General features: G+C 43.7%; 1 protein-coding gene across 9 annotated transcripts in view; it reads right to left on the bottom strand.

Annotated features, from left to right (window-relative positions):
* LOC121393056 overlaps positions 1-23,530 on the bottom strand; it is a 1,743,327-nt gene that overhangs the window by 442,801 nt on the left and 1,276,996 nt on the right. The gene's annotated exons all lie outside the window — the stretch shown is intronic.

Genomic DNA, 23,530 nt, shown 5'->3' with positions numbered 1-23,530 from the left:
GCAGATTGTGGAAACTGCAAATTGGAGAGCTGCTGAATAAAAAGCTAAATGACTCTAAAACCACAAATAATAAAAAGTGAAAATCAATATATCATAATAAGGTTAACTTAAAGGGGGGGCGGATCCAAGATGGCAGCTCTGTACCTTATCTTTAATCCTGCTTTAATCCCGAGACCATTCAATAGAGTGGCTGGTTATAAAGTCTCTACATAAGCAGAGCGACGATATGGACAAGCATGTTTTTATTGTTTCTTTTTCTGTTCTGTGCTAAATTTTTCTTTTCTGTAATGGTGTACACTGCTGAGAATGTATATGTCACTACAAAATGATTGGTATAGCAGTAGTTTCGTGGAATGTTAGGGGACTCAACTGCTCAAAAATTCAAAAGAGCCTTACTATTTGATTATGTTTAGAAATATCGCCCCGCAGTATTGATTCTTTTGATTCTTCAGGAGACTCATCTGACCGGCCAGAAATTGCTAGCCCTCAAACGTTTCTGGGTAGCGCACGCCTATCCCTCTCCTTTTTCAACCCATGCGAGAGGAGTGTCCATACTGATTCGGAAAGGGGTGCTGTTTGATTTTTTAGATGTCCGCATGGACTTTTATGGCCAATACATAGTACTACGTTGCAAAATCAATAACCAACCACTAGTGCTTGTTAATGTATATTGTCCTCCCCCCTTCTCATTGGCGGTTCTGGAACAAATTTATAAAATCATCGCTGGTCTACTTGCGGTGCCCATTTGCATGCTGGGAGACTTTAATAACGTGGATCCCCAGTTAGACAGGTTGAGCCAGGCTAAGCACCACTGTCTAAACCTCAAAACGTGGACTGAATCCTTAGGTCTTTTGGAATTGTGGAGATGGAAACACCCGACAGAACAGCAATACTCCTGCTATTCCCCCAGTTATGGCTCACTGTCACGTATAGATATGGCTCTCGCCTCCGCTGATTTTGCACAGATGGTCGAGTCGGTGGAATAACTCCCTAGGGCATTTTCGGACCACTCCCCGTTATCAGTGATTCTGGCACTAGGCCCCAAGATAGCACGGGCAAACTGGAGACTTAACCCGTTATGGCTTACTCATCCCCAAATTAGGGACCAAGCCCAGGAGGAATATGTTGCATATTGGTCCATCAATCAAGGCACGGCCTCTCCTGCTCTGTTAAGGGACTCATCCAAAGCTGTTGCCAGGGGTGTCTTGATTAAGGAAGTTGAGACTCCCTAAACTTTAAGCAAAGCAGAGGTGGTGTGGGCAACAAACTGTGTCTGAGTCAGGCCCAAAGCAACCTTGAACTTGCGCAAACTAAACTAACAAAAAAGAGACTCCTCTAAACCAGAAGGTGTTTGATCAAGGGCACAAGGCAGGGAAACTGCTGGCCAGACCTACTAACCTACGGGACTTGCAGACCCTGATCCTGAGAGTCAGGAACTCCAGGGGGACCTTGGTCTCTAAGTCACAGGACAATTTACAGTGTTTTGCCAGCTCATTACTCTGATGAACAACTATTCGAATTCCTGGGCTCTATAGAATTCCCCCACCTGATGCCTGAGGAGGCTCTGTATTTGGATAGTCCAATCACTAAATTAGAGGTAGCAGATGCCCTGGCCTCACTTTCGACGGGTAAAACCCCTGGAGAAGATGGATTTCCAGTGGCGTGGTATGTCATGTAAGGCAAACCCCTTCTTCTTCCCTCAACAAAATATTCCTAAACTCAATTGAAGAAGGCACTCTTCCTCTCTCATTCCATGCTGCAATCATAATTCTGATACAAAGGAAGGGAAGGACCCTGAACAATGCGATGCATATAGGCCAATCTCCCTGATCAACACAGACACCAAAATATTTGTCAAAATCAGAGCAATGCGATTGGTTAAGGTGATCTCCTCCATCATTCACTCCAATCAAACGGGTAATGCCTGAAAAATCCACCTTGACTAACCTCAGACGGGTGTATACACATCTACAAACCCAACATTACAACATAGGCTCCAGGATAATAGTATCTTTAGACGCCGCCAAAGCGTTTGATTCAGTAGAATGGATGTACCTGTGGGAAACTCTCAGGTGCTTTGGATTTGGCCCCATTTCATAGGCTGGATCCAGCTTCTATATCAAATGCCAACAGCTTGGATTAAAATTCATGGGGCACTCTCTGATCCCTTTCTATTGGCACGGGGCACCAGGAAAGGGTGTCCCCTGTCGCCGCTTTTATTTGCCATTGCCATCGAGTCACTAGCCCTACTCATTATGCAGAATCCAGACATAAAAGGGCTAAAAATGGGCACTCTGGAGGATAAATTGGTGCTTTACGCTGACAACCTTTTGCTTTTTCTGGCCGACTGTCAAGACTCTTTATTGAAGACAACATTGAGCCTATAACAAACAAGGGAAAGTTGTGCTCACCACTAATTTTTAAAACCATTAGGAGGGGGTGCAATGAGGCTGTGACCACAAAATACATATACACAAATACAAGAGGTCCTCTGCACTCAACCCATTATCAATATATTTAAGACGGAGACATTTTGTCCATACCGCTACTGAAAAATGCCTTACCCTTTAAACAAAACAGGGATTGTTTGTTCATATATTGCAATATATTTAAGCTGGCCAACTACGTCACAGTCATCCCATATCTGGCCAGTCCTATGCTCAATTTTATCTGATTCATTAAGAATTCTATTGCTTCATTATACATTTTACAAAGGGACTAAGTTTTACCTTAGTCCCTTTGAACATGATATTTTTTGCTCAAATTTCTCCACAAGCAACATAACTCTCCCCTGTGGGTTCCCATAACGTAGAATTATATTCGTAGAATAAACTCCATTCTGATTCCATTCCTATGGGCCAATAAAGTGCCCAGGTTATCGTGGAACGTAATTACGGCCCCAATTCTAGAGGGTGGACTCGGACTCCCACATTTGTATTGTTTTTCAGCAAGTCAAATCCACCACATGCTCAGCTGGTTCCATGTAGATGAATCTGATGTGGGGTCAGTCCTTCTAGCCCTACGAGTGGGATCATGGGAAGCCCTCAGGAACCTGCCTTATAGGAAGCTAGCGGATTATACGTCCTGCCCCTCTACCGTTACAACTCCATACAGAGCGTGGACTGCGGCTCACAAAACGTCAGGTCATATCCCTCCAATTCTGTCACCATATCTGCCGTTATGGAAGAACTCCCACTTGCACCACTTTGTGAGTCTCCAGGACTTTCACTATTGGTCACAGTTGTGGATCAAGTTTTCGGATGACCTACTGGTGGAGAAGAACTTCCCTTCGTATATACAACTGAAGGCCAAAGTAGAAGCCCAGACCATTCAATTTTATAGGTATTTAAAACTCAGGCAAGCCCAATTTGGTTCCCTTACTCTGGAATTCAAGACCCCTCCGTCCGAACTCACACTTAGGGACCCTCAGACCCGGATGCTTACCTCTCGACTATACTGAGGCCTGATTGGCTTAATCCCCTCACCTTTTGATAGTGCATATAGGAACAGTGGATAATAGTCTGGGAAGGGAGTGTGACTGTGGGATAGCAGGTATAGTAGGGAGAGATGGTGCCTATAGTAACAATGGGATAATAGTCTCTGGGAAGGGAGTGTGACTGTGGGATAGCAGGTATAGTAGGGAGAGATGGTGCCTATAGTAACAGTGGATAATAGTCTCTGGGAAGGGATTGTGACTGTGGGATAGCAGGTATAGTAGGGAGAGATGTTGCCTATAGTAACAATGGGATAATAGTCTCTGGGAAGGGAGTGTGACTGTGGGATAGCAGGTATAGTAGGGAGAGATGGTGCCTATAGTAACAGTGGATAATAGTCTCTGGGAAGGGAGTGTGACTGTGGGATAGCAGGTATAGTAGGGAGAGATGGTGCCTATAGTAACAGTGGGATAATAGTCTCTGGAAATGAGAGAAGATGTGAGTAGTGTTGGAGTTAGTACTACAGTGGTGCAGGCATTGAGGGAAGCCTGGGGGGAGGGTCACAAGGACATTGGACTTTAAGTTGTTTATGAACTACAACTCCCAGAATGCTCAGTCTTTGGCAGGACATTTATAAATAAAAGAAATGTATAATAAATCATTGACATTCTCCAACAGGGGGTGAAAGTCCCTATAAAATAAAAAGTGGCCAGACTATAAACTAATATACCATAAGAAAACATCCCTCTCATTCCCTGTCTCTCTCTGCCTTTCCCCAGAGCCTTCCCTATCTGTTCCTCCTCCTCTCTGGACTACCGGCCAGCTGAAGATTCCAGGGCAACTGTTCTATACACTGCTGCCTAGCAACACTGGAATTCCCACATTGTGTTCCAAGCCTCACTATGGCCTGGTTGGTTGATATCAGTAAGCCCCGCCCATCGCCGAGGAGCAGGAGCTGCATGTGGAGCAGGTGAGGGGGAGGTGGCTGTAAAGTTGCAGATGGGAATATTGGGGACAAGAGAAGATATTGGAGGACACAGAAGGGATTTTCGGGTGCAGGAGAAGATTCTTTTTCGGGGTCTCAGCCAGAGAAGAACAAGTGACATTGGTATAAAACATCCCAACACTCTTCGTTCTCAGTTTGGAGCGGGACCTCTTGGAACTGCGTTATAGGTAATTGCCCTTTAAATTAACTCTTTGCTGTACACAGTGATCTTTTCATTTATATTTTCAGCACTTTTTGAATTATTTTCATTTTTGTCCTGAAGCTGTCCAGTTTTATACAGCTACACCCACTTGTTACTCATAATGAATTAATAATTAATACACACTTATTTATTTACACACCTGCACACGCACATAACACGCAATTCTGCCGGTTGTACACGTATGCGCACTTACACTATTTGTTTTTCTTTTTTTTTTATTTATCACATCGTCTGTTTTTATTTTTTGCATAGAAAGATATTTTATCACCATTGTGAATAGCGTATTCGCTGCGCAATACCTTTTGTATATTATTTTGGGGATGATAGTGCAATTTTGTTGATTTTTGGTGCATTTTTAACCATTTTGTTCTCTTGTTTCTGTCCGTAAAACCTTCATCCAAGCCGAAATATTGAAACTGGGATTTCTGATTTCACTAGGTGGGAAAAAAACGCATTTAATGTTTTTTTAATAGTTTTATTGGATTTCCTTTTTCTGTGTTATAATAAAACAGTCGCTTGTACTTGATCCCAACTAAGATATAATTAATGCTTATTGGAAGCAAAACCAGCCTATTGGGTTTATTTCATGTTTAATGATTTTCTAGTAGAAAAAAAGCATTTACATTTTGTGGTTTTATTGGATTTCCTTTTTCTGTGTAATAATAAAACAATAGGTTGTACTTGATCCCAACTAAGATAATTAATCCTTATTGGAGGCCAATTGTCTTAATTTAATGTTCTTAAGGTATGAAGATCCAAACTACAGAAAGGTCCGTTATCAGGAAAATCCCAGGTCCCGAGCATTCTGGATAACAGGTCCCATTCCTATATCTAATTCAGTGGAACTTATTTCTGATCACTAGTTATAGCAATGGGTGCAAAAGTGCACCGGAACCAGCAATTATTGTCACTTTTTGTCCAATAAATATCTGAGACTGCCATTGATAAAACCCTAGTCCCTCCCTCCGTGTAACTGATCGCCTCCCACTTAAGGGTTAACTCCGCAGATGAGCATCAATCTCAAGATTCACTTATCCCCTATTTATGACATATATATATATATATATATATATATATATATATATATATATATATATATATATATATATAAAAATACCCTATTTATGACACAAAAGTCCAATTTTTTTCCTTCCGATCGTAAGCCCCCTTGTATCCGGGATGTACAAAGAAAAAGCTATTTACTGAAAAATAAGGTTTTTTTTTTTAATAAAAAAAAAAGAAAAAAGGGAGAATTGTTTCATACTTACCGTAATTCTCCTTTCCTGGTCACTCTCCATATCAGCATTACACCCGGGTAGGCCCCTCCCATTCCTGCCCCTAGCTCAGATAGTCCCTCCCTCTTTAACCTTTAAAGGTACCCCAGAAACTCACCTCCTTGTCTTGTACCAAGTTTAACTTTCTAGGGTGGGGAATGCTGATATGGAGAGTGACCAGGAAAGGAGAATTACGGTAAGTATGAAACAATTCTCCCTTTTCCTGGTCACTCCATATCAGCATTACACCTGGATATACCAAGCCATAATAAAAACAAGGGTGGGAAGAAAAACAAAACTCCGACACCAAATTATGCCAAAAAAGAATTTAATCTTCAGATACAAAAGCAAGCTGTGATCCTGCTGCAAAGGCATGATTGCTGGAGACTGAAACATCCAATGAATAATGTTTAATGAAGGTCTTAGCTGATGACCAAGAAGCTACCTCGCAAATCTGTGAAGTTGGGACCTCTGCCAATGCTGCCCAGGATGCAGCAATTGCCCTAGACGAATGAGCCCTCAAACCTTCCGGAGCTAGCTTGCCTTGAGACTGATAAGCTTTTGAAATGCAAAGACACAACCATCTGCTGATCGTTGAAGTTGAGGCCGCTTGTCCCCTATGACATCCTGCAGGAACTACGAACAGCCTTTCTGAGATCCTAAAATGACCCGTCAGTTCCAAATAGCGGATAAGACATCGTACAGGGTCAATCTTCTGCATCTCCTCCAGCTCCGCATCCTCTGACATGAATCTAGGAAGAATAACCTCCTTCTTCAAATGAAATGAGGAAACGACCTTAGGTAAAAAAGCTTTATCCGGCCTTAGAATGACCCTATCATGTAAGAATAGAATATGGCCCGGACTACAGGAAAGCGCCTGTAACTCTCCCACTCTTGATGCAGAAGCAATCGCCACCAGAAAAAGAGTCTTGATAGTCAGACACCATAGTGAAATAGATTCCAATGGCTCAAATGGTTCCGAGGCCAAGGCCTTCAGGACTAATGGAAGACTCCAGACCACCGAAGCAGACCTCCCTGGTGGTCGCAGTTTGAGAGCGGCCGTAAAAAACCTCTTCACCATAGGATCTTCCGCCCAAGATCTGTCAGTTAATGCTGAAATGGCCGACACATGAACCTTTAGAGTTCTATATTGTAGACCCTTATCCAAACCTTCCTGCAAAAAGCCCAAAATATGAGACAATGAAATCTCCACTGAATCATTCTGTAATTGTTTCCATTCCAAAAACTTTTCCCAAATTCTGTAATAAGTTGTAGAAGTAGAAGGCTTCCTAGATCTTAACAGGGTCTGAACTACACCCTCTGAAAACCCCAAGTCCTCCAGTCTCTTGCGCTCAGTCTCCAGGCCTGAAGAGATAAGCTTCCTGGATCTGGATGTAGAATCGGACCTTGACTTAACAGATCCCTTCTCCTGGGAAGAGGCCAAGGTGGAGCAATTGCCAACTTTGACAATAGCGGGTACCATGGTCTGCGCGGCCATCTTGGAGCAATCAAGATTAACTCTGCCTTCTCCTGAATCACCTTCTGAAGGGTCTGAGAGATGAGAGGAACCGGGGGAAAGGCATACATCAGCTGAAACCTCCAGGTCTGTAGAAGAGCGTCCGTTGCTTCCGCTCTGGGACAAAACCTTCTGGAAAAGAAAATTGGACACTGGGTGTTGCTGTCTGATGCCATTAAATCGATCTCTGGGAGACCCCATCTCTCCACCAGCAACCGGAATACCTCTTGATGCAGGGACCACTCGTGGACCGACAGAACATTCCGACTCAGAAAATCCGCCTTCTGATTCTCCACCCCTGGCAGATAGGCCGCTGTCAAAAGGACTAGATTCTTTTCTGCCCAAGAAATAATCGGTTGAACTTCCATAAGTAGAGACCTGCTCCTCGTTCCTCCCTGTCTCCTGACATAAGACACTGCCGAAGTGTTGTCTATCAACATCTTGACCGAGGACCCCTGAAGAACATGGGCAAAAGAAAACAGGGCCTTCTTTGCTGCCCTGATTTCTAGTATGTTGGAAGGTACTCCCTTCTGCTGTGACGACCACAGACCCTGAATCCAATCTTCTTCCAGATGCGCTCCCCAGCCCCACGTGGATGCATCTGAGACTAGAATCCTCCAGCTCGGTTGGACTAGAGGGAGACCCTTGCAGAGATTCTCTATTGACAGCCACCACCTGAGATATTGGTTGAATTCTGGAAAAATTTGAATCTGTTGATTCCAATCCCTTGTCAGCCTGTCCCACTGATCCAGAAATAACCACTGTGCTGGTCTCATGTGCCATCTGGCCCATCTCGTGACTGGGATGGTTGCCGCCATGGAACCTATCAACGACATTAGTTCCTGGGCTGTAACATGTGTCCTCTCCAGAACACCTGCCGTCTGACACCTCAAAGCCTGAGCTCTCTGAAGAGGAAGTGATACTATTCCCCCCACGGTGTCGAACATTGCTCCCAGATATTGCAGCGTCTGTGATGGAATAAGCTGACTTTTCTCCCAATTTATTAACCAGCCATGGTCTTGCAGACACTGCAAAACACGGTCCCGGTGGAGAATGAGAGTCTCTTTGCTTCTTGCCGATATCAAGATGTCGTCCAAATAGTGCCATATGGAAATCCCCTCCAATCTTAAAGCTGCTATCAGGGTAACCAGCACTTTGGAAAAAACCCTTGGAGAAGTTGATAGACCGAAAGGAAGGCACCGAAACTGGAAGTGTCTTCCTGCCAGGGAAAAGCGGAGAAATCTCTGATGTGTCTGTATGACTGGAATATGGAGATACGCATCCCGCAGGTCTATGGACAGAAGCCAATCTTCCGGCAAGACTGCCGCAATGATGGAGAAAATTGACTCCATCTTGAACTTCTGATACTTCAGATGTTTGTTGACCTCCTGGAGATTCAGAATCGGTCTCCAACCTCCTGAACTCTTTTCCACTAAAAATAGGGTAGAATAAACGCCCTTTTGTAGTTCTTCTTGTGGGACTGGCATCACCGCTCCCACTTCTAATAGCCACTGAACGTATTGATCCAAAGCCTTTCTTTTGTCTTTGGAAGCTGGGTAAGGTGATATTATGAATCTGTCCTCTCTTGGGACTGAAGTAAACTCCAGATGATATCCTCTTCTTAGAATATCTAGGACCCACTGGTCTGAGATGGTATCTTGCCAGACACGAAAAAACTCCCCCAGCCTGGCTCCCACTTTCCCCTCTGCCAACGGATAGTCAGGAAGATTTCTTAGGCTGCTGAGTTGGCCTGGACTTATAACCTCTTGGAAAGGCATACTGACCCCTCTTCCACGCAAAGGGTTTGAAAGACTCTCTATTTCCCCTAAAGGAATGATGAGAGGAACCTGCCACTGCCGCACCACGAGAACCAAAAGACCTAAAAGGTTGAAATCGCGGTCTCTTCTTTTCCTGTGGCAAAAACTGGCTCTTTCCCCCTGAGGCTTTAGTAATAACTTCATCCAACTTCACCCCAAAAAGACGAGAACCTTCAAAAGGGAGAGTACACAAACTCATCTTGGATGAAGTATCCGCTGACCAGGACCTGAGCCATAACGCTCGTCTAGCGGCAACAGAAATAGCCATTGAGCGGGCAGACAGTCTTGTAAGATCCACTGCACCTTCGGAAATAAACCCTGCCGCAATCTTCAGCTCTGCCAGACTTGCTGAAATCTCCTTAACATCTGCATTCTCATTAACCGCTTTATCGATGGATTCAATCCAACAAGACATGGCTTTGGCTACAGATACTAAGGCGACCGCTGGTTTACATGCTGCTCCAGCCACCATAAAAGCCTTTCTAAGATCCGACTCCACTCTTCTATCCATAGGATCTCTTAAGGCAGAACAATCATCGATTGGCAAGGTTGTCTTTTTGGCCAAGTGGATGACCGCTGGGTCTACTGATGGAGGTACGGTCCACTCCTTAACCTCTGTCTCCTTAAACGGGTACAGTCTAGCAAACCTGGTACCTGGAGAAACAAAGGAGACCTTCTTAGCCGCCTTCTGCCATTCTGCCTTAATTAGCTCCGCTACCTCCCCAAACAAAGGAAAGGTCTGACGATTCCTAGATGGAGTAGGTAACACCTTAGGAGTCTTGGCAGATTCTCCTTCCTCCTCTACTCCAAGTGTGAGCTTCAAGGCCTTGATAAGCGGGGAAACCAAAGAAAAATCAAACGATTCATGCAAGGTTTCGGAATCCTCATCCGAGTCTGTAAGGATCTCTACCATACCAGGAGCCTGGTCCTCTTCTTCAGAAGAACCCTCATTCGCGCCCCATGTCTCCTGACTGGACACCTGACCTTCCTCTAAGGTCTCTCTATCTCCTCCAGCGGAGTCAGAAGCTGACCTGCATAGATCCTTCCAGCAAGTTTCACAAAACTTCTTGTTCATTAAAGGTGGTTTGAAACATCCCACACATTCGGACATAGGTGTCCCCTTAGTCTTGCGCTTTCTATGAAGAGTGTTATCAGGCAAGCTAAGAACAAGAAAAGAAAAAGAGAGAGATAAGACAGAACCAAACAGACAGAAAGAAACAAAACCTTAAGGAGGGACTTACCTAGCTTGAAAGGCAGAGGCACCTGAGGCTGAATGATCCATCTCAACAATTCCAACAAACACAGCTAAAAAACATCAAAAACACTCACCTAGTAGATAGGACAGGAAGAAAACTATCCCCAGTAGAACAGTGCAGCTACTTCACACAGAAAAAAAACGAAGACTCAGCTTCACTATAAATAAATAACTTCAGCACGAGTAATCCTTCCCCCAAGATGGCCGTCACTAGATCAAAGTCCTGACCGAGCCGCCATCTTGGAAGAGGCAACCTAAACCTTTCCCCATGCGGCTATGCTAAAACCCACTATCTAATGAAAGGCGAGCGCACACCTAGTTGGTCTGCCTACCCGACCGGATAGCAAACCGGCTTTCACTGCCCCTACTCTGACTCCGCCTCCTTCCTTGCGCTAGACGCGCAACCTCCTGATTCGGCAGATCCCCACCTGAGCGCGTCCATGCCGACGCCACTCCGGAGGGAAAGCGGTGAAAGGAGCCGCTGATAGGCACGGAGAAAGCCTTCCTTCCCCGCTTCCCTAATTTGCGCTACACGCGCAACCTAACTTGCTGGACAAGCGCATCTCCACTTGTGCGCGTCATAGCTCGGCGCCACACTGGAGAAGCACGGTGCACGAGCAGCAGATAGGGAAAGGAAGAGAAGGGACCTGGAGAAAAGCTACATCCCAATACTAAACAGAATACAATAAAGAGGCTCCCAACAAGAAAACCCAGTGGAAGGACCTCCTATAGAGGGAACCAAGTCACAATAGGTATAACAACCAACCTTAACTACGGATCATCTGTGACAGGAGCAACTTCACAAGCCACCCACCTGACACGCCTCTGGGAAAAACAGGAAAGGTGACTATATAGTTCCACTATGTGTCAACCCTTCATTCACCATTCCCTCTCCAAACCTTCCCAAGGAACGGAGGAAGGGCTCCCTGACTCCACCTATAAGTTCTCCTGCCATGGATAGCAACCGGAACAGGGAACCAAGCCAGCCCTCCTGCTATGGACAAAAACAGAAAAGAAAAAGACAAGGAGGTGAGTTTCTGGGGTACCTTTAAAGGTTAAAGAGGGAGGGACTATCTGAGCTAGGGGCAGGAATGGGAGGGGCCTACCCGGGTGTAATGCTGATATGGAGTGACCAGGAAAGCTCATTTGGTGCTGATTAGTGCTTTGGTGTTGCCCCCTGCCAGGGTAATAGGATAAATGCTCATAGTGGTGTAATTAGCTTTATTCCAATCCCTCATTTTGATGATTAATGTCGTCTTTAGGGCCCCCTGCTGAGAATTCCGAATTAAAAATAACAGATACAGGAGTCGCAAAATCACTTGTGCCTTTTTAAAGGAGAAAGAAAGCTACGCAGTTTATTGCCAATAGATTAGCTGCAATAGTGCAAGCTACATTACGATATTTATTCCAGCAGCTGCCAATCAGGGGCGTAACTATAGAGGAAGCAGACCCTGCGGCTGCAGGGGGGCCCAGGAGGTATAGGGGCCCCATGAGGCCCTAATTCATATACAATTTCAATAAATATTGGAGAAACAAGTCAACCTCTAAACATTTTGTAGGCCTGAAAAATAATTTGCTGTGGGGCCCAGTAATATCTAGTTACGCCACTGGCTGCCATATTAGCTTGCTGTGACATCACTTCCTGCCTGAGTCTCTCCCTGCTCACTCATACCCCTTGGCTCAGATTACAGCAGGGAGGGAGGAAGGAGCAAACTGAGCATGCTCAAGCCCTAGCGCTGGAGGTTTAAGCTGAAAACAGGAAGTCTGATACAGAAGCCCATGAGTACACAATAGAAGGAAAGAAATGTGCTGTTTCTTTTGACAGAGGACTCAGAGCAGCATTACTTTGAGAATTTACTGGTGTATTTATATAGACCTTTCCGATAAAGCTTACTTAATTTTAGCCTTTCCTTCTCCTTTAAAAGCAATAAAAACTGATACTGATAAAGGGGTGTGAGTGCAATGAATAGGGCTGGAGCTGAACATACTTCATACTTTCCTTCTATTGGGGATCATTCGATTTCCAGTGAATATATGTATAATACCCTCACATGATGGACATCTGCTTACCAGGGAGGGGTCTGTTTATACAGGGCACAGGCCAGAAGAGCAAAGTCCTTCCTGTGCTCCGACTTCCTTCATAAGTCCTGATTTTAATCTTAAATGTGTGGTTGCCCTGTAAGTTAACTTTAAGGATAATATAAGTGGTCAATACTAAGAAACGTTTCAATTGATCCTCATTATTTATCTCTTATAGTTTTATAAGAATTGTTTGCCTTTTTCTTTCAAATGGGGGGGGTTACTGACCCCGTTTAAAAACAAATGCACAGTAAGGCTACAAATGTATTGTTATTGCTACTTTTTATTCCTCATCTTTCTATTCAGGCCTCAACTATTCATATTCCAGTCTTATTCAAATCATGGTGCATGGTTGCTAGGGTAATGTGGACCATAGCAACCAGATGGCTGGAATTGCAAACTGGAGAGCTGCTGAATAAAAAACTAAATAACTCAAAAACCACAAATAGTAAAAAATAAAAACTAAGAATATCACTCTCTACATCATACTAAAAGTTAATGCAACTCAATGTATGGTTGCTAGGGTAATGTGGACCCTAGCAACCAGATTACTGAAATTGCAAATTGTAGAGCTGCTAAACCCCTTAGTTGTCTTTTTTTTATTATTTGTGGTTTTTGAGTTATTTAGCTTTTTATTCACCAGCTCTCTAGTTTGCAATTTCAGCCATCTTGTTGCTAGGGGCCAAATTACCCTAGCAACCAAAAAAGAGACTAGAATATGAATAGGAGAGTAAAATAGTAGCAATAACAATAAATGTGTAGCTTTACAGAGCATTTGTTTTTTAGATGGGGTCATTGACCCCAATTTGAAAGAGTCAGAAGAAAAAGACAAATAATTAGAAAAATATAAAAAATGAAGACCAATTAAAATGTTTCTTAGAACTGCCCATTCTATAACATACTAAAAGTTAACTCAAAAGTGAACCACCCCTTTAACATTTCTGAGAAACTCTGCAAGTTCTTCGACATTCGTACATTCGTCTCGAGGGACGCCATTAATTAGCGTAAACGCAATGATCACCCCATGCTGCTGCCAACTCAGCGGCGTTTCATCAAGTCTCGCTGCTCCCACTATCTGTCACTTATCTGTAGTCTCACCGCTCTTTGTGACGCGCTCTGATTTCCAGGTGACACTGAGAGCAGCTGACAGTTGCTCAGACCGAATGTCAGCGCATAAGGAAATACTTATTATATCTCCATTTATTTGACTTAACCGAATTCAGCCGGGGGGTCCTAGCCGGGACCTTGTAATTGATTTAATAAAGTAAGAAAGGAGGGGACACTTCATTCCATTCCCTCACCCGTAACCATATACTTAGGTCCAGGGCCCTCTCAGTCCTGATTGGTCAGTTAACATATGGCACTTGCCAGGGATCTTAGTTATTCCAGCTGCCATCTACTCTTTCTAGAGTCCTTCATCAGGCTCCCACAATACCCCCGAAGCTGTTCTAGGTGAAAAATTCCAAATTCCCTGACCTGATTGGTGGGCTCGTGGGCAGGACCACCATCAAGGGGAGTTTACAGGATACTAAAGGCAGGAGCCCGAGAAGTGGGATTGGCAGTTAAAAGTTTCAGCAGGGTGGGCAGAGTTAAGGTGGATCAGGGGTTTGTTTATCAGTGGGTCGTTTTTTTTTTAATTGGAGCTCCATTCGCCTCTTGTATAATAATAATAAGGCCCTCAATAATTTAGTATCCCAGGGGTTTCTGTCTGGGTAAAGTTTCCAACCTTCGGAGGGTCGGACACTGTAATGAAGTAAATAAAGTCTCTGTATAAAGCCCAAACCATCAGCCCTGTATGGGGGGAAACGTGTTAATTGCAGTGTTTGTCCTCCCCCCTCAAACACAAACACTTGATATCGGCCCAGATAAGAGGCACTTTCCTTCCGATAAGTAGTTGTGTTGCTCTTCCATGGAAACGGCAGTTTTCAGAGGAGGGGGGTTTGTTTTAATGATCCCGGTACTCCTCATATCTGGAATCCAATCATCTGCATCATTGGTCGCTGTCTCTTACCTTCTGCAAGGGCAAACAGAACCCTGCTACTCTCCTCTTTCCTTTATTAGCTATATGACGTTTAAAGGGGAAGTTAACCAAAACTTTATTATTTTTTTTTGCAGAATGAAAGAAAATTGCTCCCTGCCAATGTATAACCTTGATGACGCTCCTGACCCAGTTGCCAAGGATCAAGTAGTCTGAGAATCAGATTTGCTATTAAACTCCATGGATCGCGGTGACGCCAAACTCAATGGGCAGTTGGAAGCCTTGTTCCCCCGCTGTTTCCGTCATGGCTAAAGTTACTGATCAACTCGCAGTTCAAGAGTAAGTTTTATGTTGTTTGAAAAGTGCATTTTAAAGCCTGAAACTGTTTGAATTGAGGCAATTTTAGGGAATAGGAGGCTTTGCAGCTTCTGAAAACGTTTTATTCTTTGCTGTGAGTCATTGTCTGGCAGTTGATTGGCTGAGCCAGGGTCAGACTATTGGGGTACTGGGAAGTCCTGCCCCTGTCAGGTCCCAATAGTTTAGGAATCTGTGATGGGGCTGACTACTGAACTATATTTATTAAAGGACTGGCAGGATAAGAATTGGTAATCATAGGGCCCCATACTACTAAGTTTACAGGGCCCTCTTTCCCCCCTTTTCCACAGGGCCCCTGACAGCGTACCCCCATTGGCTGCCTTGGGGAGAGCCTTTGGATTAGGCAATAACATCCAAAACAACTATATCATCTGACCTGTAGACTTAACATCAGGACAGAAACAGCCTCTAGGTGGCGCTGGTGCTTGTGATAAATTCTGCAAGTTTTTGAAAGAGTCCAAAGAGTTTATACAGGAAAGAACATTCCTTCTCTGTATATTTGTATTTATACATATGGGAGGAGGTGCCATATTGATTCCCTTAGACAGTACAGTATGAGGGTATAGCTTATTGTGTGCCCAGAACATAATATTATGTTCAGCCCCTGATTCTCACTGTATTCACAGGTGGTCGATGCCCGAGGAGGGCCCAACCTGAAAGCAATGAGGATACGTCCCAAAAAGATCCGACCCTTTGCCTCGCGAAGGCATCAAAGCAAGCAGGTGGCGGAGCTGAAGAGCGGTATCTCAAGTCTATGTAAGTAAAGCTGCCCATAGATGTAAAGATTTTTAAAAGATCCAATCGTTATCGTGAGACCACTAATATTTCGAAACGATTGTTTAAATGTACGACGTGTCCATCAACTAAAAATACAGTTTCGGGCGAAAACTGAGGGGAGCTGCCTGCTTGGCCCTGCAGACATAGATACATTGTACTGGGACCCATCAAGATTTTTTTACCTGGCCGATCAATTTTTTGACAGATATCGGACGAAAAATCGTAAGATGTACGATCGTTCGAATCCCATTGAGCGCAAGATAATTTCGAAGGATTGGTCGGACTTCGCCAAATCGGTTGTTCGGCAAGAAAAATCTTTGCGTCTATGGGACCTTAAGAGCCAGTCCCCCACTATCAGCCAACAGGACTTCTAATTGTGTTAAGTTGCAAATGATTTAGTGTTTGTCTGTGTATCCCGCAGACTGTGGAGCATCGAGCACCTCCCCAGAGCATTCCTCGTCCTGCAGCAATCACTCCCATACTGACACCGACACTGAACTCTGCATCCAGCACCGACTCCGGCTTCTCTTTCCTACACCCCGCCTACTGGAAAAGGTCAGCATTTTTTTTTTTTTTTTGTCATAAAGAAATACTGATGTGAATGCCGCTATTTCTATTTGCTAATGACGTCTATGCATTTCTGTGGAAGGGAGAATATCTTTGAACATGTAAATATGAGATTTTCTTTGTGCCCCAATTCCTTCATCCCAACTATGCAGTAACCCAGCCTCCAGCAGGGGGCAGAAGAGAGCTCTAGATTTTAGCTTGATAATGTGTTTAATTGTGCTTAGTACTGGGAATATTGATGCTGCCATAGTTTTATGGGATCTCTCTGTACAGACTATGAGGAAATTTAGGGGACTGTTCCTGCTGAATTGTGCTTAGTACAGAGGAATACCTATGCTGCCATAGTTTTATGGGATCTCTCTGTACAGACTATGAGGAAACTTAGGGGCTGTTCCTGCTGAATTGTGCTTAGTACAGGGAATACCTATGCTGCCATAGGTTTATGGGATCTCTTTGTACAGACTATGAGCAAACTTAGGGACTGTTCCTGCTGAATTGTGCTTAGTACAGGGAATACCTATGCTGCCATAGTTTTATGGGATCTCTCTGTACAGACTATGAGCAAACTTAGGGGACTGTTCCTGCTGAATTGTGCTTAGTACAGGGGATACCTACCTAATACACTGGCTGCCATAGTTTTATGGGATCTCTCTGTACAGACTATGAGCAAACTTAGGGACTGTTCCTGCTTAATTTGTGCTTAGTACAGGGAATACCTATGCTGCCATAGTTTTATGGGATCTCTCTGTACAGACTATGTGCAAACTTAGGGGACTGTTCCTGCTGAATTATGCTTAGTATAGGGAATACCTATGCTGCCATAGTTTTATGGGATCTCTGTACAGAGTATGAGCAAACGTAGGGGGACTGTTCCTGCTGAATTGTGCTTAGTACAGGGAATACCTATGCTGCCATAGTTTTATGGGATCTCTTTGTACAGACTATGAGCAAACGTAGGGGACTGTTCCTGCTTAATTGTGCTTAGTACTGGGAATATTGATGCTGCCATAGTTTTATGGGATCTCTTTGTACAGACTATGAGCAAACTTAGGGACTGTTCCTGCTTAATTTGTGCTTAGTACAGGGAATACCTATGCTGCCATAGTTTTATGGGATCTCTGTACAGAGTATGAGCAAACGTAGGGGGACTGTTCCTGCTGAATTGTGCTTAGTACAGGGAATACCTATGCTGCCATAGTTTTATGGGATCTCTTTGTACAGACTATGAGCAAACGTAGGGGACTGTTCCTGCTTAATTGTGCTTAGTACTGGGAATATTGATGCTGCCATAGTTTTATGGGATCTCTCTGTACAGACTATTAGGAAACTTAGGGGACTGTTCCTGCTGAATTGTGCTTAATACAGAGGAATACCTATGCTGCCATAGTTTTATTGGATCTCTCTGTACAGACTATGAGGAAACTTAGGGGCTGTTCCTGCTGAATTGTGCTTAGTACAGGGAATACCTATGCTGCCATAGTTTTATGGGATCTCTCTGTACAGACTATGAGCAAACTTAGGGACTGTTCCTGCTGAATTGTGCTTAGTACAGAGGAATACCTATGCTGCCATAGTTTTATGGGATCTCTCTGTACAGACTAGGAGGAAACTTAGGGGCTGTTCCTGCTGAATTGTGCTTAGTACAGGGAATACCTACTGTATGCTGCCATTGTTTTATGGGATCTCTCTGTATAGACTATGAGCAAACTTAGGGGACTGTTCCTGCTGAATTGTGCTTAGTACAGGGAATACCTATGCTGCCATAGTTTTATGGAATCTCTCTGTACAAACTATGAGCAAACTTAGGGGACTGTTCCTGCCGAATTGTGCTTAGTACAGGGGATACCTATGCTGCCATAGTTTTATGGGATCTCTCTGTACAGACTATGAGCAAACTTAGGGGACTGTTCCTGCTGAATTGTGCTTAGTACAGGGAATACCTATGCTGCCATAGTTTTATGGGATCTCTCTGTACAGACTATGAGCAAACGTAGGGGCTGTTCCTGCTGAATTGTGCTTAGTACAGGGAATACCTATGCTGCCATAGTTTTATGGGATCTCTTTGTACAGACTATGAGCAAACTTAGGGACTGTTCCTGCTGAATTGTGCTTAGTACAGGGAATACCTATGCTGCCATAGTTTTATGGGATCTCTCTGTACAGACTATGAGCAAACTTAGGGGACTGTTCCTGCTGAATTGTGCTTAGTACAGGGGATACCTACCTAATACACTGGCTGCCATAGTTTTATGGGATCTCTCTGTACAGACTATGAGCAAACTTAGGGGACTGTTCCTGCTGAATTGTGCTTAGTACAGGGAATACCTATGCTGCCATAGTTTTATGGGATCTCTCTGTACAGACTATGAGCAAACGTAGGGGACTGTTCCTACTTAATTGTGCTTAGTACTGGAAATATTGATGCTGCCATAGTTTTATGGGATCTCTCTGTACAGACTATGAGGAAACTTAGGGGACTGTTCCTGCTGAATTGTGCTTAGTACAGAGGAATACCTATGCTGCCATAGTTTTATGGGATCTCTCTGTACAGACTATGAGGAAACATAGGGGCTGTTCCTGCTGAATTGTGCTTAGTACAGGGAATACCTATGCTGCCATAGTTTTATGGGATCTCTCTGTACAGACAATGAGCAAACTTAGGGACTGTTCCTGCTGAATTGTGCTTAGTACAGGGAATACCTATGCTGCCATAGTTTTATGGGATCTCTCTGTACAGACTATGAGCAAACTTAGGGACTGTTCCTGCTTAATTTGTGCTTAGTACAGGGAATACCTAAGCTGCCATAGTTTTATGGGATCTCTCTGTACAGACTATGAGCAAACTTAGGGACTGTTCCTTCTTAATTTGTGCTTAGTACAGGGAATACCTATGCTGCCATAGTTTTATGGGATCTCTCTGTATAGACTATGAGCAAACTTAGGGGACTGTTCCTGCTGAATTGTGCTTAGTATAGGGAATACCTATGCTGCCGTAGTTTTATGGGATCTCTCTGTACAGACTATGAGCAAACTTAGGGGACTGTTCCTACTGAATTGTGCTTAGTACAGGGAATACCTATGCTGCCATAGTTTTATGGGATCTCTCTGTACAGACTATGAGCAAATTTAGGGACTGTTCCTGCTGAATTGTCCTTAGTACTGGGAATATTGATGCTGCCATAGTTTTATGGGATCTCTCTGTACAGACTATGAGGAAACTTAGGGGACTGTTCCTGCTGAATTGTGCTTAGTACAGAGGAATACCTATGCTGCCATAGTTTTATTGGATCTCTCTGTACAGACTATGAGGAAACTTAGGGGCTGTTCCTGCTGAATTGTGCTTAGTACAGGGAATACCTATGATGCCATAGTTTTATGGGATCTCTCTGTACAGACTATGAGCAATCTTAGGGACTGTTCCTGCTGAATTGTGCTCAGTACATGGAATACCTATGCTGCCATAGTTTTATGGGATCTCTCTGTACAGACTATGAACAAACTTAGGCACTGTTCCTGCTGAATTGTGCTTAGTACAGGGAATACCTATGCTGCCATAATTTATGGGCTCTCTCTGTACAGACTATGAGCAAACTTAGGGGACTGTTCCTGCTGAATTGTGCTTAGTACAGGGAATACCTATGATGTCATAGTTTTATGGGATCTCTCTTTGCAGACTATGAGCAAACGTAGGGGACTGTTCCTACTTAATTGTGCTTAGTACTGGGAATATTGATGCTGCCATAGTTTTATGGGATCTCTCTGTACAGACTATGAGGAAATTTAGGGGACTGTTCCTGCTGAATTGTGCTTAGTACAGAGGAATACCTATGCTGCCATAGTTTTATGGGATCTCTCTGTACAGACTATGAGGAAACTTAGGGGCTGTTCCTGCTGAATTGTGCTTAGTACAGGGAATACCTATGCTGCCATAGGTTTATGGGATCTCTTTGTACAGACTATGAGCAAACTTAGGGACTGTTCCTGCTGAATTGTGCTTAGTACAGGGAATACCTATGCTGCCATAGTTTTATGGGATCTCTCTGTACAGACTATGAGCAAACTTAGGGGACTGTTCCTGCTGAATTGTGCTTAGTACAGGGGATACCTACCTAATACACTGGCTGCCATAGTTTTATGGGATCTCTCTGTACAGACTATGAGCAAACTTAGGGGACTGTTCCTGCTGAATTGTGCTTAGTACAGGGAATACCTATGCTGCCATAGTTTTATGGGATCTCTCTGTACAGACTATGAGCAAACGTAGGGGACTGTTCCTACTTAATTGTGCTTAGTATAGGGGAATACCTATGCTGCCATCGTTTTATGGGATCTCTCTGTACAGAGTATGAGCAAACGTAGGGGACTGTTCCTGCTCAATTGTGCTTAGTACAGGGAATACCTATGCTGCCATAGTTTTATGGGATCTCTCTGTACAGACTATGAGCAAACTTAGGGACTGTTCCTGCTTAATTTGTGCTTAGTACAGGGAATACCTATGCTGCCATAGTTTTATGGGATCTCTCTGTACAGACTATGAGCAAACTTAGGGGACTGTTCCTGCTGAATTGTGCTTAGTATAGGGAATACCTATGCTGCCATAGTTTTATGGGATCTCTGTACAGACTATGAGCAAACTTAGGGGACTGTTCCTGCTGAATTGTGCTTAGTACAGGGAATACCTATGCTGCCATAGTTTTATGGGATCTCTTTGTACAGACTATGAGCAAACGTAGGGGACTGTTCCTGCTTAATTGTGCTTAGTACTGGGAATATTGATGCTGCCATAGTTTTATGGGATCTCTCTGTACAGACTATGAGCAAACGTAGGGGACTGTTCCTACTTAATTGTGCTTAGTACTGGGAATATTGATGCTGCCATAGTTTTATGGGATCTCTCTGTACAGACTATGAGCAAACGTAGGGGACTGTTCCTACTTAATTGTGCTTAGTACTGGGAATATTGATGCTGCCATAGTTTTATGGGATCTCTCTGTACAGACTATGAGGAAACTTAGGGGACTGTTCATGCTGAATTGTGCTTAGTACAGAGGAATACCTATGCTGCCATAGTTTTATTGGATCTCTCTGTACAGACTATGAGGAAACTTAGGGGCTGTTCCTGCTGAATTGTGCTTAGTACAGGGAATACCTATGATGCCATAGTTTTATGGGATCTCTCTGTACAGACTATGAGCAAACTTAAGGACTGTTCCTGCTGAATTGTGCTTTGTATTATTATTATTATTATTATTAACATGTATTTATATAGCGCCAACATATTGCGTAGCACTGTAAAGTAAATGTGATTATACAACTACAGGGGATACCTATGCTGCCATAGTTTTATGGGATCTCTCTGTACAGACTATGAGCAAACTTAGGGGACTGTCCTGCTGAAATTGTGGCTTAGTACAAGGGGAATACCTATGCTGCCATAGTTTATGGGCTCTCTCTGTACAGACTATGAGCAAACGTAGGGACTGTTCCTGCTGAATTGTGCTTAGTACAGGGAATACCTATGCTGCCATAGTTTTATGGGATCTCTCTGTACAGACTATGAGCAAAATTAGGGGACTGTTCCTGCTGAATTGTGCTTAGTACAGGGAATACCTATGCTGCCATAGTTTATGGGCTCTCTCTGTACAGACTATGAGCAAACTTAGGGACTGTTCCTGCTGAATTGTGCTTAGTACAGGGAATACCTATGCTGCCATAGTTTTATGGGATCTCTCTGTACAGACTATGAGCAAACTTAGGGGACTGTTCCTGCTGAATTGTGCTTAGTACAGGGGAATACCTATGCTGCCATCGTTTTATGGGATCTCTCTGTACAGACTATGAGCAAACTTAGGGACTGTTCCTGCTGAATTGTGCTTAGTACAGGGAATACCTATGCTGCCATAGTTTTATGGGATCTCTGTACAGAGTATGAGCAAACTTAGGGGGACTGTTCCCTGCTGAATTGTGCCTTAGTACAGAGGAATACCTATGCTGCCATAGTTTTATGGGATCTCTTTGTACAGACTATGAGCAAACGTAGAGGACTGTTCCTGCTTAATTGTGCTTAGTACTGGGAATATTGATGCTGCCATAGTTTTATGGGATCTCTCTGTACAGACTATGAGCAAACTTAGGGACTGTTCCTGCTGAATTGTGCTTAGTACTGGGAATATTGATGCTGCCATAGTTTTATGGGATCTCTCTGTACAGACTATGAGCAAACTTAGGGACTGTTCCTGCTGAATTGTGCTTAGTACAGGGAATATTGATGCTGCCATAGTTTTATGGGATCTCTCTGTACAGACTATGAGCAAACTTAGGGGACTGTTCCTGCTGAATTGTGCTTAGTACAGGGAATATTGATGCTGCCATAGTTTTATGGGATCTCTCTGTACAGACTATGAGCAAACTTAGGGACTGTTCCTGCTGAATTGTGCTTAGTACAGGGAATACCTATGCTGCCATAGTTTTATGGGATCTCTCTGTACAGACTATGAGCAAACTTAGGGACTGTTCCTGCTTAAATTGTGCTTAGTACAGGGAATACCTATGCTCTCATAGTTGTATGGGATCTCTCTGTACAGACTATGAGGAAACTTAGGGGACTGTTCCTGCTGAATTGTGCTTAGTACAGAGGAATACCTATGCTGCCATAGTTTTATGGGATCTCTCTGTACAGACTATGAGGAAACTTAGGGGCTGTTCCTGCTGAATTGTGCTTAGTACAGGGAATACCTATGCTGCCATAGTTTTATGGGATCTCTCTGTACAGACTATGAGCAAACTTAGGGACTGTTCCTGCTGAATTGTGCTTAGTACAGGGGATACCTACCTAATATACTGGCTGCCATAGTTTTATGGGATCTCTCTGTACAGACTATGAGCAAACTTAGGGGACTGTTCCTGCTGAATTGTGCTTAGTACAGGGGATAACCTACCTAATATACTGGCTGCCATAGTTTTATGGGATCTCTCTGTACAGACTATGAGCAAACTTAGGGACTGTTCCTGCTTAATTTGTGCTTAGTACAGGGAATACCTATGCTGCCATAGTTTTATGGGATCTCTCTGTACAGACTATGAGCAAACGTAGGGGACTGTTCCTGCTTAATTGTGCTTAGTACTGGGAATATTGATGCTGCCATAGTTTTATGGGATCTCTCTGTACAGACTATGAGCAAACGTAGGGGACTGTTCCTGCTGAATTGTGCTTAGTACTGGAAATATTGATGCTGCCATAGTTTTATGGG

Source organism: Xenopus laevis, chromosome 3L, assembly GCF_017654675.1.
Source record: "Xenopus laevis strain J_2021 chromosome 3L, Xenopus_laevis_v10.1, whole genome shotgun sequence".
Classification (NCBI taxonomy): domain Eukaryota; kingdom Metazoa; phylum Chordata; class Amphibia; order Anura; family Pipidae; genus Xenopus; species Xenopus laevis.
The sequence above is the reverse complement of the archived record's forward strand: the minus strand, read 5'-3'. Positions and strand labels throughout refer to the sequence as shown.